The following is a 16,840-nucleotide window of genomic DNA, read 5'->3' as shown; positions in this document are numbered from 1 at the left end:
CAGTTTTTTTTTTTCAATAATGAGTTTCATTCTTATCTTTCTGTTTCTGTCTTCATCTTTCTTTTTGGGCAAGAACCAAATATACAAATGCATGACAGGTATGCTGAATACTTAAATATTTGAACTAAGAATGTTTAAATGGGTTGTAAAGACAAAAATATTTTCCTCTTAAATTAAAGTCTGACAGTAGCTGATAAAGTAAAAAGTAATGTTTTGCATTATAACTAGTTTGATACCTGTTGAAATCGAGCTGTTTTATTCACCTCCGTCACTCCTGAATCGTTATTCTCACTGACTTCCTGGTTTGCGATGCGCATTCATTCTTGCTACATCACGGCCTAATGGGAACTACAGTTCCCATTATACCGCGTACAGACGAGCATACATGTACGATGAAACCGGTCCGCCGGACCGTTTTCACCGTACATGTCTGTCCGGGGATTTATGTATGGTGGCTGTACTCACCATCATACAGAAATCCGCGCGTAAACAATACGCGGGGCGTGTCCGCGCCGTCGCCGTGACGATGACGCAGCGACGTGGGCGGCCCTGCCAGTTAAATGCTTCCACGCATGCGTCGAAGTCATTCGACGCATGCGAGGGATGGCGGGCGCTCGGACATGTACGGTAGGTCTGTACAGACGACCGAACATGTCCGAGGGGACAGGATTCCAGCGGGCTGTTTTAAAACAAGTCCGGAAATATTTGTCCGCTGGGAAAAGGCCCGGCGGGCAAATGTTTGCTGGAATCCTGCCCGCTCGGGCCTACACACGACCGAACATGTCTGCTGAAACTGGTCCACGGACCAGTTTCAGCAGACATGTTCGGTCGTCTGTACGGGGCCCTAGGCTTAGCCTCCATGCCTGTGAGGGATAAGAGAGCATCTTCACGCAGGGCTGTAGTCATAGGGAGGTGGTGAGCACATTCTGCTTTGTACCATGCAAAACGGCTCAGATGCTGGTGGAAAGCAAGAAGAGGAGTGACAGGAAATGGCATTTTCAAACCTGGATTACTTTATTTTGGAGGTCAAAAGGAAAAACGATCAATTGATCTAATAAAAAAAAACGAACAGCAATCTTGAAGTCTGACCACAGATTTTCTATTGGATTGAGGTCTGTGCTTTGACTGTTCCATTCCAACACATTTATATGTTTCCCCTTAAACCACTCAACTGTTGCTTTGGTAGTGTGTTTGGGGTCATTGTCCTACTGGAAGGTGAACCTCCGTCTTAGCCTTAAATCACACACAGAGTGGTACTGTATCACCTATTCAATACTATCCATTGGTACCAATTAGGATGTTCAACCCAATCAAAAACAAATTAACACAAAACATATTGTCACAAAACATTTTTACATTAAGACGTATAACTTGTACATACACGAAAAACAACAAGTTCACACAAACAATTATTTAAAAAATACATAAGCAAAAATAACCTAAATTATTGTATATCCAAAACAAAAGATCACAACATCACAAGTACACCCAGTGGTCAAGAGCCTGACCGGACCAAGGAAACATAGAAAGATGGACCTACAGCCACAGATCAAGGTTTAATTTGAATTAGATTTGGAAATCAACCTCAAGACTCTACAAAGTATACATCAAAGAAGGTGCTTATAACTCCATTATTGTCTGTTTTTTTCATGGCTTGCAGTATCTGGATCCAACTGGTCTCCAGTTGTAGTAGTTGTTAATCAGTATCCCCAGCTACTCATGCAGCAATTATTCAAATATTCTACTGGCAAATGCTTTTTACTACGAGTAAAATAATATATTTGAGATTGGGAGTCTGAGATTTTATATACTGAATATATCATGTCATGGAGGAGATGCCACGAGACACCATATTATATCATTATATGCAGTATATGTTTCTTAGTTTTTTCTTGTTTTTTTCTTGTTTGAACACCTGAAGAAGCACTTCAACGCGTTGAGAAACTGGAACTCCTCCACAGCCTACGTTATCAATTACGGTGTAATAACATATACTGTGTAATGTATGTGTTTGCATTACATCTGTTGGCTGGTTTCACAACCTTTGTCGGAGCTGTGAAATGTGATCTGTATCTACTGTATGTATACACTGTTAATGAGTCCATGTATATGGGGGGTTTTGTTTATTTAAATATCGGGTACAGCAGTGGTCTCCAAAATGCGGCCCCAGGGCCAGGTGTGGCTCTTTTCTCACTTTTATCTGGCCCTTGGGGCACTATTTTACCAACTGACACTAATCATGGAGCACTATTTCATCAACTGACACCAATGATGGGGCACCATTCCTCCTCCTGCACCATAATTGCGACACTATTCTTCCATTGATGCCAACAATGAGGCACTATTCCTCCCTCCTTAAAACCAATGATAAGACGCTTATGTTGAGGTGTTTTCTACCCCCTCTGGCCACAGTCCGGCCCCCGAAAGTCAGAAGGACAATAAACTGGCCTTTTGCTTAGAAAGTTTGGAGACCCCAAAGTATATGTTTTTAATATCTTTGTTAGAATTTTAATATAATAAACCTCATGTTTTCTGTGACGAATAGTGCAACACTCTAATTTACACAGGTGGGTACAGACTATAAGAAAATTGGGCAAACAATCGTCTGGTTCTCCTCAATGTTTCACAGCCGATGATTGAACTAATGTACGAAAATTGTTTATTGTTTCGGATCATGTGCAGTCTTTCGTATCTGATTCTTCTTGTATAAAAACGTTAAACATTAAACAAAAATCGTTATTTCTCTTCACATACGAGAACATTTTTGGAGTTTTTCCCTTTGGAAATATTCGTTTGGGAAGTCTGAATTGGATGTAGAAAGTTGTGTACAAACTATACCAAAATTTTAATTTTCTTCCGATTTTCGTTTAGTGTGCACCCTAGGGGCCAAATCCTCAAAAGAGATACGACGGAGTAACTGCTGTTACTCCGTCGTATCCCTGTTCCTAACTATGGAACTGATCCACGGAATCAGTTTTCCATAGTTAGGGAGAAGATCCGGCATGTGTAATTGAATTACACTGCCGGATCTTAGGATGCAGTACCGCATCCGCCGCTGGGGGCATTTTGTGTCGAAATGCCGCCTCGGGTATGCAAATTAGCACTTACGGAGATCCACGAAGCTTTTCTGCTTAGTTTTTTCTCCGTAAGTATTAAGTTGCATACGCAAAATTAGGGCTGCTTTTACAAGGTGTAAAGTAAGTACTCCATGTAAAAGCAGACCCTTCTGTCTAACGACGCGTTTTTTTTCCGAATTTGAATTTTTTTTTTTCGCGCCGTATCTTTTTTTTTTCCCGACGCAACTTTATTGACCCGTCGCAATCCACAAAGCCCGGCGGAACGTAATTTCGCGCTATGCACGTCGGGAAAATGACGTCACGAGCATGCGCAGTACGGCCGGCGCGGGAGCGCGCCTCATTTAAATGGGAATCGCCCCCATGAAATGAGGAACGCCTTGCGCCGGCGGAATTTAAGTTACACGGCCAGAAATTTCTAGGTAAGTGCTTTGTGGATCGGGCACTTAGGTAGAAATTTTAAGGCAGTGTAACTTAAATTAGAATTTCGCCGTTATGCCGGGTCTTTGTGGATTTGGCCCTAGGTTTTTAAAGGAGTTGCAAAGTCAGAAGGTTTTTTTTCTGCCGCCCCAGCACCCTAAAATATTTACCTGAGCCCCATCTCCCTCCAGAGATGTCCATGCGTGTTGCGGCCATCCCAAACTCTCCCTTCTGATTGGCTGAGACGCACCAGTGGTGTCATTGGCTCCTGCTGCTGTCAATCAAAGTCAGTCAGCCAATCAGGAGATTGTTTAGAAGACAATAAATATCATAAGACAGCAATGTACGTCGTACTCGGCATTAAGCAACAATCTGAAAGATGTGCTGTGACTACAAGTGAACTTACTTTAGGGCATCTTGGCTAATTTGGAGACATGTATGCTGGTTGTTCTATTTATCTGAGTACTGCATATCTGACCTGTGTAATTTCACAAATATATCTACACATCTGTCTAATTTCAGTTAGTAGCTTCAGTCTGACAGTTTCCTGGTGTGCTGGGAAAAATGAAAACAATAGAAGCAACATTTATCACCGTGACATAGCTCGCCTTGCAACAAGTAAGTTAGGTGAACAGTAATAAAGACAGGTCAATGTTAAAGATATACCTTTAGATAAAAGCATATTTGTGTGCAAAGAGTTCTTGGGTCAGTGTGAATGTGCTGTGCAATGATTAAACAGCTTTGTGCGCTGTCACATGAATCCTGATTGTTGTGTGAGTTACAGGGTAGGGTCAGCTACTTACAGATAATTGGTCAGGTGATGCCATTAATCTTGTTTTCTTGTCCTTCACAAAAATTCAAACAGAAACAAAGTATATTTGTTCTGATTAACCATTAGAATGCCAGTGGGAGCAACAAGTGCACACCTCAACTCTGTATCATTTCTAGTGTCCCATTTAGTTTATATCCATTAATGCTCCTTTGATGCAATAATACAATTGAAGATATGGCAAGAAATTAGATGTGAAACTGCATTCATAATAGACAGTATTGTCCTATAATCACATCTATGTTTATAAACTCAACAGCACAAAGCAAATAGACCTATGCCAACACTGGTAATGTGGTAGTAAAGTCCACTTTTTAAAGTGATTGTAAAGTCTCAAGGTATTTCACCTTAATGCATTCCTTGCATATTATGCATTAAAGCGGGAGTTCACCCATTTATAATTTTTTTTTTTCTCCCCTTAGCTTCCTGCTTGTCGTATGGGTCTTCGGGAGCGGGCGTTCCTTCTTGATTGACAGTCTTCCGAGAGGCTTCCGACGGTCGCATCCATCGCGTCACTCGTAGCCGAAAGAAGCCGAACGTCGGTGCGGCTCTATACTGCGCCTGCGCACCGACGTTCGGCTTCTTTCGGAAAATCGTGACGCGATGGATGCGACCGTCGGAAGCCTCTCGGAAGACTGTCAATCAAGAAGGAACGCCCATTCCCGCAGCCCATACCCGGAAGCGACGGAGAGGATGCATCTCGTAAACGGGTAAGTACTGCACATATTTTAAAATAAATAGCCGATTCCCCTAGAGAAAACGAGCAGGAATCTAAGGGGAGAAAGTGCCCTCTAAGGGTGAACCCCCGCTTTAAGGTGAAAAAACTTTTTTGCTGCAGTTGCCCCCAGACCCTCCCTATTATTTACCTGAGCCCAATTCGATCCAGCTATGTGCACGAGCCCAGAGGCTCCAGCCACTGTCTTTCTCCTCATTGGACAGATTGATAGCAGCAGGAGCCATTGGCTCCTGTAATGCGGGGGTGCGGCTTTCTGTGGGGGCACCCGATGAAGGGGAGGAGCCAAGAGCGCCCATGGGGCACCCCAGAAGAAGAGGATCGGGGCTGCTCTGTGCAAAACCCTTGCACAGAGCAGGTCAATTTAACATTAAAAATAAACAAATGCAGCACTATGTGATATGTATAAAAAAAATATATAGAGCGCGAGTAAATGTTGGAGCAACTTGAATTTCCAAACAAAGAACATATATGGTAAAAAATATATACATGAAATATTTGTCAAGCAAGTGCACTGTGAAATAAATAAAAATATTGAAGTAAACATCAAAATATCAAAAATCCTTAATTTCAGCAAGTCCACAGGGGAAAATATATAATATAATGTCCCATAAAGTGACTCTGTGATGATGATCCAAATAATATTAACCGTGACTTCACGAGCGGTATCCTCAATTTAAAATACAAAAAAGGCCTGATAGTGCATTATCGTTTAAATATAGAATTTTATTATTGGTAAACATCAGGGTACTCGTACTTTATGGGTGCTTGCAGTGCACCGGGCTATAGAAAACATACAATGTTAAAATGCGCTCCAAATGGTTTGCAGGCTTGTGTGAATCAGCAGCTAGCTCCACCGTCCTGGCCCCTTCCCTACGCATGACAACACAGGGCGATCACGATCACGTGTCTTCCTCAGGGGGATCTCCCAGATCCTTGGACATCCTGAGGGAGCCTGAAAATCCTGCTACTTAGAGCCCAGAGGTGGTTCAGCTGCTATTGTGGACCAAACTTAATTGTGCAGTCACACAATTGGAGGTGAGCACAGTCACACACAGGGGGGGGGGGGGGGGGTTTGATGGGGGAGAGAAAGTGTGTGAAGTTACAGTTAATATTACTTGGATCATCACCACAGAGTCACGTTATGGGACATTATAATATATATATATATATATATATATATGTGTGTGTATATATATATATATATATATATATATATTTATTTTTCACTGTGGACTTACTTTAATATTTTTACTTTTTTTACCATTTATATTCTTTGTTTGGGAATTCAAGTTTCTCCAACATTCACTCACACATTGCTCACCGCAATTATAAATATATTTTTTCACCTGTGTGAGTGATATATCACATACCGCTGCATTTGTTTCTTTTTAATATTTTATACACAGATTATGGGAGTGTGAAAATGCTTTGCGGCTGTGAATTGGTTCTTTTATGTTTAAAACATTCTTTGGACACTCTTCATTGGTAGCTCGCAAGACATCTATACACATAGGTCAATATAACATGTTTGTTATTATTATTATATATATATATAAAAAAAAAATAATGACCCTTTACAACCCCTTTAACTTGTATCTACAGGTAAGCCTTATTATAGATACAGTGAAAAAACGTGCACTTTTAAGAGATATTCACACGGGACGCAGCTGGTGAAGTCACTGGTGCATGCACTTTGTAGAGACGGCATACTCATGCCATCCCTTCAGAGCGCCGTGCTGCGGCCATGACTCCCACATGCATGCACGGGCGAGATGTCATTGCGGCTCGGCTATTTATACAGCCTGAGCCCGCGAACCCGGCAGGAAGACCAGGTGAAGATGGAAGCCCTAGCAGCAGTTACAGTGCACTACTGGAGGGCTTAATTGTAAGGTAAATATGTCAAAAAGTGCTAGTATGCGGTGTAACTTACAGGTGAACTTTTTTTTAAGGACTTTACTACCGCTTTAAGATGGCCACACATGTTACAATGTGGCTGTGTCATTTCTGGGCAAACCCTTATGTATTTCAGCAGTATACCTAAAAATCTACCAATTTATTATCCAGTCAGGTAGACCCCAGCTCTACATTGTAGTTGGAAAATCTAACGAAGATTGGGCAATTAGATAATATAATGTGTGTGCTAGTTAAGCCCTTTTTTTAAACAAAAAGCTTAGTGTAGGACAGAGAAAGGTTAGAATCTCATTTTTTTATTTAAATTTTTTGCTGCCCTGTGACACCCTGACATACTAGGTGGCACCAGGACAGGAAGTCCCTATTTGTGAAGGAAACAGGAAGTTAGAGTAAATATCCCTAATGGGTAAAAAGTACAAAAACTGTATATATTATCTGTAGTCATTGTGCTGGGGACACGGGTTAACCGGAAGTGACATTCTGCAATATGATGTATCTACTTTTGTTTTTATCTTTATTGAAATTAAATATTATAACTGCTACTAACTACCACATCATTCTGATTGAAAATATGTTCCCATCTGTAAAATATACAGTGCCTTGAAAAAGTATTCATACCCCTTGATATTTTCCACATTTTGTCATGTCACAACCAAAAACGTTAATGTATTTTTTGGGATTTAATGTGAAAGACCAACACAAAGTCACACATACTTGTGAAGTGGAGGGGAAATTAACCACTTTCCGACCGCAGTACAAGAAAATACGTCCTCTGTTTGTTCGGTGATATCTGAATGATGACATTCAGATATCACCGTCTTCAGCCGGCGATTCTGTGCACAATAAGAATGATTAAAGCGGCAGTTACGCCGCTTGATCGTTCTTATAGGCAGTGGGAGGGGACGTCCCCCCCTCCCGCCACCATCCGGTGCTTCTCCGGGCTCTCCCGTGCCATCGGGGGCCCGGAGAGCGAATCGGCCGGCGCTCGCTGCAGAACCATAGAGATGACTGGTGACCAGACGGTCATAGAGATGACTGGTGACCAGACGGTCATAGTCATCTCTATGACCGTCGGAGGCCCGGGCGCAATGTTATGACGTTACGCCCGGTACCCGGAAGTAAACAAAGCCGCAATCGCGGCTGTCGGCATGTGATCGGTGAATGTTTTTTCACCGATTTCATGCTTGTAAGCCTGGAGGAGAGATGTGGGGGTCTTATTCACCCCACATCTCTCCATAAAGAGGACCTGTCACAGTGATTTCTATTACAAAGGTTGTTTACATTCCTTGTAATAGTAATAAAAGTGATAAAAAAAATAAAAATAAAAAATAAAAGTGTAAAAATAAAATGAAAAAAAAAAATATTTTTAAAATGCCCCTATCTCCGGTAGCTCGTGTGCAGAAGCGAACATGCATGCAAGTCCCGTCCACATATGAGGTATCGTTGCATGCGTTAGAGCGTGTGCAACAATTCTAGCACTAGACCTCCTCTGTAACTCGTAAATAGTAAACCTGTAAAAAAAATTAAAGCGTCGCCCATGGAGATTTTGAAGTACCGAAGTTTGGCGCCATTCCATGAGTGTGCGCAATTTTAAAACGTGACATGTTAGGTATCTATTTACTCAGCGTAGCATCATCTTTCACATTATACAAAAACATTGGGCTAACTTTACTGTTTTGTTATTTTTGAAATCATGAAAAAAAAAGGTGTTTGAAAAATTACTGCGCAAATACCGTGCGAGAAAAAAAGTTGCAATGACTGCCATTTTATTCCCTAGGATGTCTGCTAAAAAAATATATAATGTTTGGGGGTTCTGATTAATTTTCTAGCAAAAAAATTTAGATTTTTACATGAAGGAGAGAAGTGCCAAAATAGGCTCGGTGGTTAAAAATGTTTTTCAATTTTTTTCCCAAATATATATCTGAAAAGTGTGATATATATTTGTATTCAGCCCCCTTTACTCTGATACCCCTAACTACAATCTAGTGGAACCAATTGCCTTTAGAAGTCACCTAATTAGAGTCCACCTGTGTGTAATTGAATCTCAGTATAAATACAGCTCTTCTGTGAAGCCCTCAGAGCTTTGTTAGAGAACCATAGTGAACAAACAGCATAATGAAGGCCAATGAACAGACCAAACAGGTCAGGGATAACGTTGTGGAGAAGTTTAAAGCAGGGTTAGGTTATAAAAAATAACCTAAGCATTGAACATCTCCCAGAGCACTGTTCTATCCATCATATGAATATGGAAAGAGTATGGCAAAACTGCAAACCTACCAAGACATGGGCGTCCACCTAAACTGACAGGCCGGGCAAGGAGAGCATTAATCAAATAATCAGCCAAGAGGCCCATGTGGAGGAGCTGCAGAGATCCACAGCTCAGGTGGGAGAATCTGTCCACAGTACAACTATTAGTCATGCACTCCACAAATCTGGCCTTTTTTTGAAAGAGTGGCAAGAAGAAAACCATTGTTGAAAGAAAGCCATAAGAAGTCCTGTTTGCAGTTTGTGAGAAGCAAACATGTGGAAAATGGTGCTCTGGTCAGATGAGACCAAAATTTTACTTTTAGGCCTAAAAGCAAAACGCTTTGTGTGGCGGAAAACTAACACTGCAAATCACCCTGAATACACCATCCCTACTGTGAAACATGGTGGTGGCAGCATCATGTTGTGGGGATGCTTTTCTTCAGCAGGGACAGGGAAGCTGGTCAGAGTTGATGGGGAGAAGAAAACATGTTAGAATCTGCAAAAGACTTGAGATTGAGGTGGAGGTTGACCTTCCAGCAGGCCAATGATCCTAAACATACAGCCAGAGCTAAAATAGAATGGTTTAGATCAAAGCATATTCATGTGTTAGAATGGCCCAGTCAAAGTCCAGAATCTGTAGCAAGACTTGAAAATTGCTGTTTACAGACACTCTCCATCCAATCTTACAGAGTTTGAGCTATTTTGCAAAGAAGATGGGCAAAAATGTCACTCTATAGATGTGCAAATATGGTAGAGACATCCCCAAAAAGACTTGGAGCTGTAAAAGGTGGTTCTACAAAATATTGACTCAGGGGGGCTGAATACAAACGCACGCCACACTTTTCACATATTTATTTATACAAAATTGTAAAAGCCATTTATCATTTTCCTTCCACTTCACAATTATGTGCCACTTTGTGTTGGTCTATCACATAAAATCCCAATAAAATACATTTATGTTTTTGGTTGTAACATGACAAAATGTGGAAAATTTCAAGGGGTATGAATACTTTTTCAAGGCACTGTAAGGACACTGAACCTTACAGTATAGTTTCATGACTACATTGAAGCAAAAGGCCACATACTAATGCTTTCATAAGGTCATAAAGAGGTGATACATTAACCTTTTATTTTTACATAAGTGGTACATTACTTTTACACTGCATGGGTTTTAGTTTAATAAAAAAATAAATATACTTTTGTCTGTTAAGTGATCCTTATATCCAAATGTGTTTTTACCTTCATTGACTTACGAAATCCATCTTGAAACACTCTTGGATTGAGTCATTCACTTTTTTCCAAACTTGAATTATGACATAAAAAAAAAAAATGATAATGCTTAAATGCTTGTATACCCGCGATTAATTTTTTTATTTATTTTTTCACCTGAAAGGCAAAAGCCATAATGAGCTAGTATGCACGGCATATTAGCTCATTATGAAATACTTACCTCGAAACGAGGTGAAGAGAACTTACCGGGTCCATGCCGAGCGAGATGTCATCTTGACTCAGTGTGTCTTCCGGGTATCGCCGCTCCAGCGCTGTGATTGGCTGGAGCGGCGATGTCGTCACCCCTGTGCATGCGTGCGGGAGACTTCAAACCAGCAAGGTCCGGCGGCTGCCGGCCCTTTAGCCGAGGATCCCCGCTGCCTAAGGCGCGGCTGCAATCAGCGGCGCATTGCGAGGGGAATATCTCGTAAACCGTACAGGTTTAGGAGATATTCTTTATACCTACAGGTAAGCCTTATTATAGGCTTACCCAGGGCTTTTTTCCTGCAGGAACGCGGGGGAACGCAGTTCCGGCACCTCCAGCAATGAATGTATGTAATGGCAAGGAGTGCTGGGGTGTGCTGGAGGGTCTATTGATGCTTGCTGCTGGGGGATATATTGTCACTGGTGGGGGTCTTCTGTTGCTGGGTAGATCTATTGTTGCTAGTGGGGGGTCTTATGTTTCTAGGGGGGAGCAATTCTTGCTGGGAGGGATCTACTGTTGAACAAGAGGTCTATGGTTGCTGCCTCCTGGAGGGTCCTGGAGGGTCTATTGATGCAGTCTGCTGGGACATCTGTTGTCGCTCCCGGGTGGTATTTTGTTGTGTGGGGGCTCTATTTTTGCTGGGGTGAGGTCTATCATTGCTGGAGGAGTCTACTGTTGCTGGGGTAGGGTCTTTTTTTGCTGACTGCAGGGGATCTATTTTACTGTCTTTGTTATCATTAACAAATTTCATGCAAATCACTTAGTAGCAAAAATAATACTTGGTTCTGTATTCTCTAAAATGGGCGGTACAGGGAGGCCAGTAAGAGGTGGAACCAAGGAGCCGATAGGAGGTGGAACCAAGGAGCCGATAGGAGGTGGAACCAAGGAGCTGATAGGAGGTGAAACCAAGGAGCTGATAGGAGGTGGAACCAAGGAGCCGATAGGAGGTGGAACCAAGGAGCCGATAGGAGGTGGAACCAAGGAGCCGATAGGAGGTGGAACCAAGCATGTCTAAATCAAGAACAGGTAACAGGAGAGTTGTCAGCATTATCAGTACACTACTAGAGATCTAAGCTATAGACCAAATTTGTCAGGTAAGAAGGGGGCGTCATTGCATGGAATAAACTTTTAACATAAATCTTCCAGGGAACTACACTGTTCTTAGCAGCCAGTCTTTTTTTAGCATCTCAGATTGCAAGGCCTCAGTGGAAATTACAAGTCTTCCTTACTACCACCGCAACAAGCAGATGCTGAAAGAGAAATGTTAGTTATTATATATTTTTATTGTCATTTCACTGATGTTAATGCTACAAGCCCATTGCAGGGTTTAAGTTTCATGATGTGTTTATTATCATTTCTATGATCTCAATTTGATGTTATTATTTGTGCACGTTGGTCATTTTAATATAGTTCACGGTTTATGTTCATCTATTTAATTTCCACGTTTGCGGTGGTGGTGATTAAAGTCACCTTCTCCTCAAAGGTGGTTCTGACATTAGCGCAACTATATATATTTTTATTTACTTCTTTTCACTGTTATGTTTTCAGGTTAGTTGCTGCTTACCTATGTAAAGCTTCAGGCCATCTAAAATCTTTATTATCTTAGCGCAGTTTCTTTTTTCCATTTTCTAATAATGAGCTAGTATGCACCGTCCGCACTCTGCTCCCACGGCCGACATCTTTCCCAGAGTCACTTCCGGGTTTGCTGTCTTCGGCACTGTGATTGGCCAGAGCCGCGATTACATCACTCCCGGTCTCGGCATGGGTCCTGAAGAAAACGGCACGAGTGGGCCGTTCCTTCCGTGCGCATGAGCCAGTGACGTCGGTGGCAGCATATATAGTAAATATCTCCTAAACAGTGCAAGTTAGGAGATATTTACAGTACCTACAGGTAAGCCTTACTATAGGCTTACCTGTAGGTTCAATTAAAGAGGAAGACTTTAAAGAAACAGGATAAAACCGTTGAGAATTTAAACCTTTTTAGTTATGCTTTAAGGGTCCATGCACATTGGTGGTTTGGCCCCTACAGTGTAAACTCTTGGTGTTTTCCGGCACCTGGGAGTAGGGTGCCCACGTGTCCCGGATTGCCCTGGACATTCCCACAATTAGCAGGTCTGTCCTGGGTCCCGGGCCCCTTCATTGGGGGACAATACAGTATCCCGAAATGGAATTGACAGAGCGAGCAAACCCCGCACAGCGCGCCACGGCCAAGAGTGGGTGTGGCTCAAGTGTCAGCAACAATTTGTAATGGACTGAACAATCTAATACAATAACAACCAGAGCCTAAAATGGCACAATCCTGTTAGCGCCAATGTTCATGCTTACAAGCATACACAATTGACAAAGTGCCAGAAATGGATAGATAGCTTATTACATCCACTGCTCACTGTCACTTTCCATTTTTGGAATATTCATTAATACATACCAGTGGCGGCTGGTGCTCAAAAATGCTCCTGCTTCTCCCCCCTCCTGAAGTAGAAGATTGGATGTATTGGGAAGAATAATATCGCCCAAAAAGGACACTGTTTTTTTTTAGTTCCCTTGAGAGCCTAGTAAATTACAAGTTTATGGAGGCTATTGGGATGGGGACTTCAATACCCAGGATCTCCTGCACATGAAAGGAAGAGAGACAGAACTTTTCCCGGGCAAATGTGCGGGGATCTCAGCAGACTATCCTGGGTAACAGAACAGTGCAGACCTGCTGCTGTGGTCTGGGCACTGCATGAGAGAGAACAGAGCCTGTGGACACCAGAGCTATGTGCTGTGTGCAGAGAGGACTGAGTCAGAGAGTCTCTGGTGATATGGACTGTGCAACACACACCTGCTGCTCTCATCTGTCTGTGCCCACAGAGACGGACCCAGAGAGATAGACCATGAAGTTCAATCCTTTGCTGCCATTAGAGACCTTTTTTTAGTAGCCCGCTAGCCATCCATTTGCACACTCTTAAAGGGACAGCTACATGTGCGCTACCTTACAGAAGGGCCCAAACTAAAGATGGCCAACGCTGACAGTTAAGTGCCAGGTACTTTGCAGTCACCTCCAGGGGTACCCCTTTGTTGGAAATGTGTACATTCACCCACTAAAGGACTGTATGCATACAGTGCACCCAAGAATGTTGTTTGAGTAACTATTGCTAAGAAATTCAGTGCGGTTTCTTTTATACCATCCATGCTTTTGTGGTTAATACTATGTGTGGACGAGTGCAATGGGGCTTAGCCTTATTGCAGTGTAAGTTAATTGCCAGAAGTGAGGCTAACCTGCCCATCAGTTACTCTAATCTATTCTTTTGTCCTGTTTATTTGTTCTATGCATTGTATTTGCTTACCCTTCAATAATACATTCATCCTATTCTCATCCTGTTTGTGGTCTATTTACTGTGTACTGTTATAGAGTGGTAGCATATTAATGCTTAAATTACACAGGTATCCTACAACTTGTAACCAGTTGTGTTACTGGGAGACGAGCAGTTTAACCGCTTGCTGACCAGCCGCTGCAGTTATACTGTATGCAGCTATACTGTTGCTTTAAGCGGGTATCACGGGAGTGCCGATTCTCTTGACCGTCGGTCGCGATGACCGCTGGCCGTGAGCGATCTCAGGGCATGAAAGGCAGAACAGGGACGTGTGTGTGAACACACGTCCCTGTTTTGTGAGCTGAGGAAATACAGCTTGTGAGTTCCTAATAGCTAGGCACCAAGTTCTGTTTAATTTCCTCTAGTCAGTCCCCCCTTCAGTTAAAACACACTATAGGGAACACAATTAACCCCTTGATCTCCCCCTAGTGTTAACCCCTTCCCTGCCAGTGACATTTTTACAGTAATCAGTGCATTTTTATAGCACTGTTCGCTGTATAAATGCCAATGGTCGCAAAAATGTGTCAAAATAGTCCGATGTGTCCGCCATAATGTCGCAGTCCCGATAAAAATCGCAGATCGCCACCATTACTAATAAAAAAAATTATAATAAAATAAAAATGCCATAAAAGTATCCCCTATTTTTTTAGACGCTATACCTTTTGCGCAAACCAATCACTATACAATTATTTATTACATTGCTGAATCGCAAAAAATGGCCCGGTCATTGGGCAGCCAAATCTTCCGGGGCTGAAGTGGTTAAAGAGTCATAGCAGAGGCAGAGCAGAGGACCCATCATCACTAGTGGCATTTGCGAGGGTAGCGATACACGGTCAGTATCTATGACGAGCTGAAATACACATGGGCGGTGCATTTAGGACCATATGCATTCAAGGCTGTATAGAAGTATGCTACAAATGCAGAGGTTTTGCCTTTGGGACAGATGTCCCTGAATTGATGCAGCCATAAATGCAGGTACCACTAGGAACTGCATACCTACTCAGAACTCGGAACTGGAGCCGCTGTGTATTTCAGCCTACTATAGACTTTTGATAGGCTGCTTTCAGTGGGGTGTACACTGCCCCTGTGCTGGGTACCTAAAAAGCTTGGAATTTTTTTTTTCTCTGGTTGAACCACCTGCATGCATGAGAGCTTAGTATGCATGTGTGTATGGTGATTGCAGATTTGTCATAAACTCACATGAGAAAATACCTAGTGTGTGTGTGTGATACTGCACTTTTCCACATGGGGGCACTGTAGTCCATACCTTTCTATAACTGTAGCAAAATCTGTTGATCTCCAACTAAAAACAAGATTTAAATGCTCATTGTCAAGTAATATCAGACCAACCATATTATTTCAGAAAAGTACATTTATGTTGCAACCTTAATCAGTACAGCAGATTTATTGTGTAGGTTATGTGAACCACACTTTATATTGAACTGCATATGTGTAAAATGTTTTATGCATGCAGCTGGACATACATGTAAAATCAGGCAAATCCACATTTTTTAAAATCTAGTTAAAGAAGAAGTGTGGAAATATATATAAAAAAAACCCCCCTCATATTCATCTCCCTGCTACAGCAATGGTGTGATGCTGCAGCTGTCCTTTGCCAAATGTAATGCTGTGTACACACGATCGGAATTTGCGATGGAAATTCTGACCATGTGTATGCCCCATCTGATGCCGCCTACACACGATCGGTTTGTCTGATGAACCGATCGTGTGTACAGGGCATTAGAAATTCCATCGGAAATTCAGATGAATTCCATCAGAGTTTAAATATAGAACATGTTTTATTATACTCAGATGGTATTCGTCGGAATTCTGATGAGCTTTTGGTCGGGCAAAAGCCTGATCGTGTGTACGCGGCATAAGTCCAAGAACTGGGTGATCACATGACCGTTGATTGCTCAGTCCTCTCTGTGCAGAGAGCAATGACTGTTAGTCACCTATATCTGCTCTGCTCCCAGCACTCAGTTAATTTTAGTAGTGGGGTTCCATGGTTCTGCAAATAAGTGGGGCCTGATTTATTAAAATGAAGAAAATCTGTGTTCACTTTAAAGCAAACTTGTCTGGAGAGATACAGTGGTTGGACAAAAATATGGAAACTTTGCAAAATTTTCAGGTGAGAAAGTGATGACATGTTAAGTGTTGAAAGCAGAAGTGATGGAACATGAGATGGTAGGCGGCTTAAACTCCAAACATACAACAAACACTAAACGGGCCAAACTGGAATTAATCTGGCTGCGGCCTTGTTTATTGGCTTTCACAAATATAAAAAATTAACAACTCACCATAACTCTTTTAATCAATAAATACTTTAAAACTGTAAACAAAATAAGCCAAAATAAGTGGGACACTTTTCAAATATCCCTCTGGTGACCGGCAAAGGCTTAAGGCTTAAATAGGGGTCCTGGGAATTTCTGGAATATTCTGGGGGTCAGGTGACCCTAAATGACCTATTCTAGGGGACCCCCCGGAACTTCCAGAACATTCCCAATCAGCTGACCCATTTAAATCAATCAATAGAGGACTTGAAACTTCTACCGCCCCCCTTATCTCACATTCTTCTGCTTCCGCTGTGTAATGACCTGGCTAACAAGTGGGAAGCTTCACCTTCATCATTCACTGTGTTTGCTGCTAGTAATATGGAGTCATGTCAGAGCTTCCTGAGTTTCAAAGAGGGCAACTTGTTGCTATCTGCTTACCTGATGCCTTTGTGACTGAAGTTGCCAATTTATTTGTTGTGTTGTGAGGTACAGTATCAAAGGTTATTGGGGGCATATACAT

This window comes from Rana temporaria, chromosome 4 (genome assembly GCF_905171775.1).
Source record: "Rana temporaria chromosome 4, aRanTem1.1, whole genome shotgun sequence".
Taxonomy (NCBI): domain Eukaryota; kingdom Metazoa; phylum Chordata; class Amphibia; order Anura; family Ranidae; genus Rana; species Rana temporaria.
Note: the sequence above shows the minus strand (reverse complement) of the source record.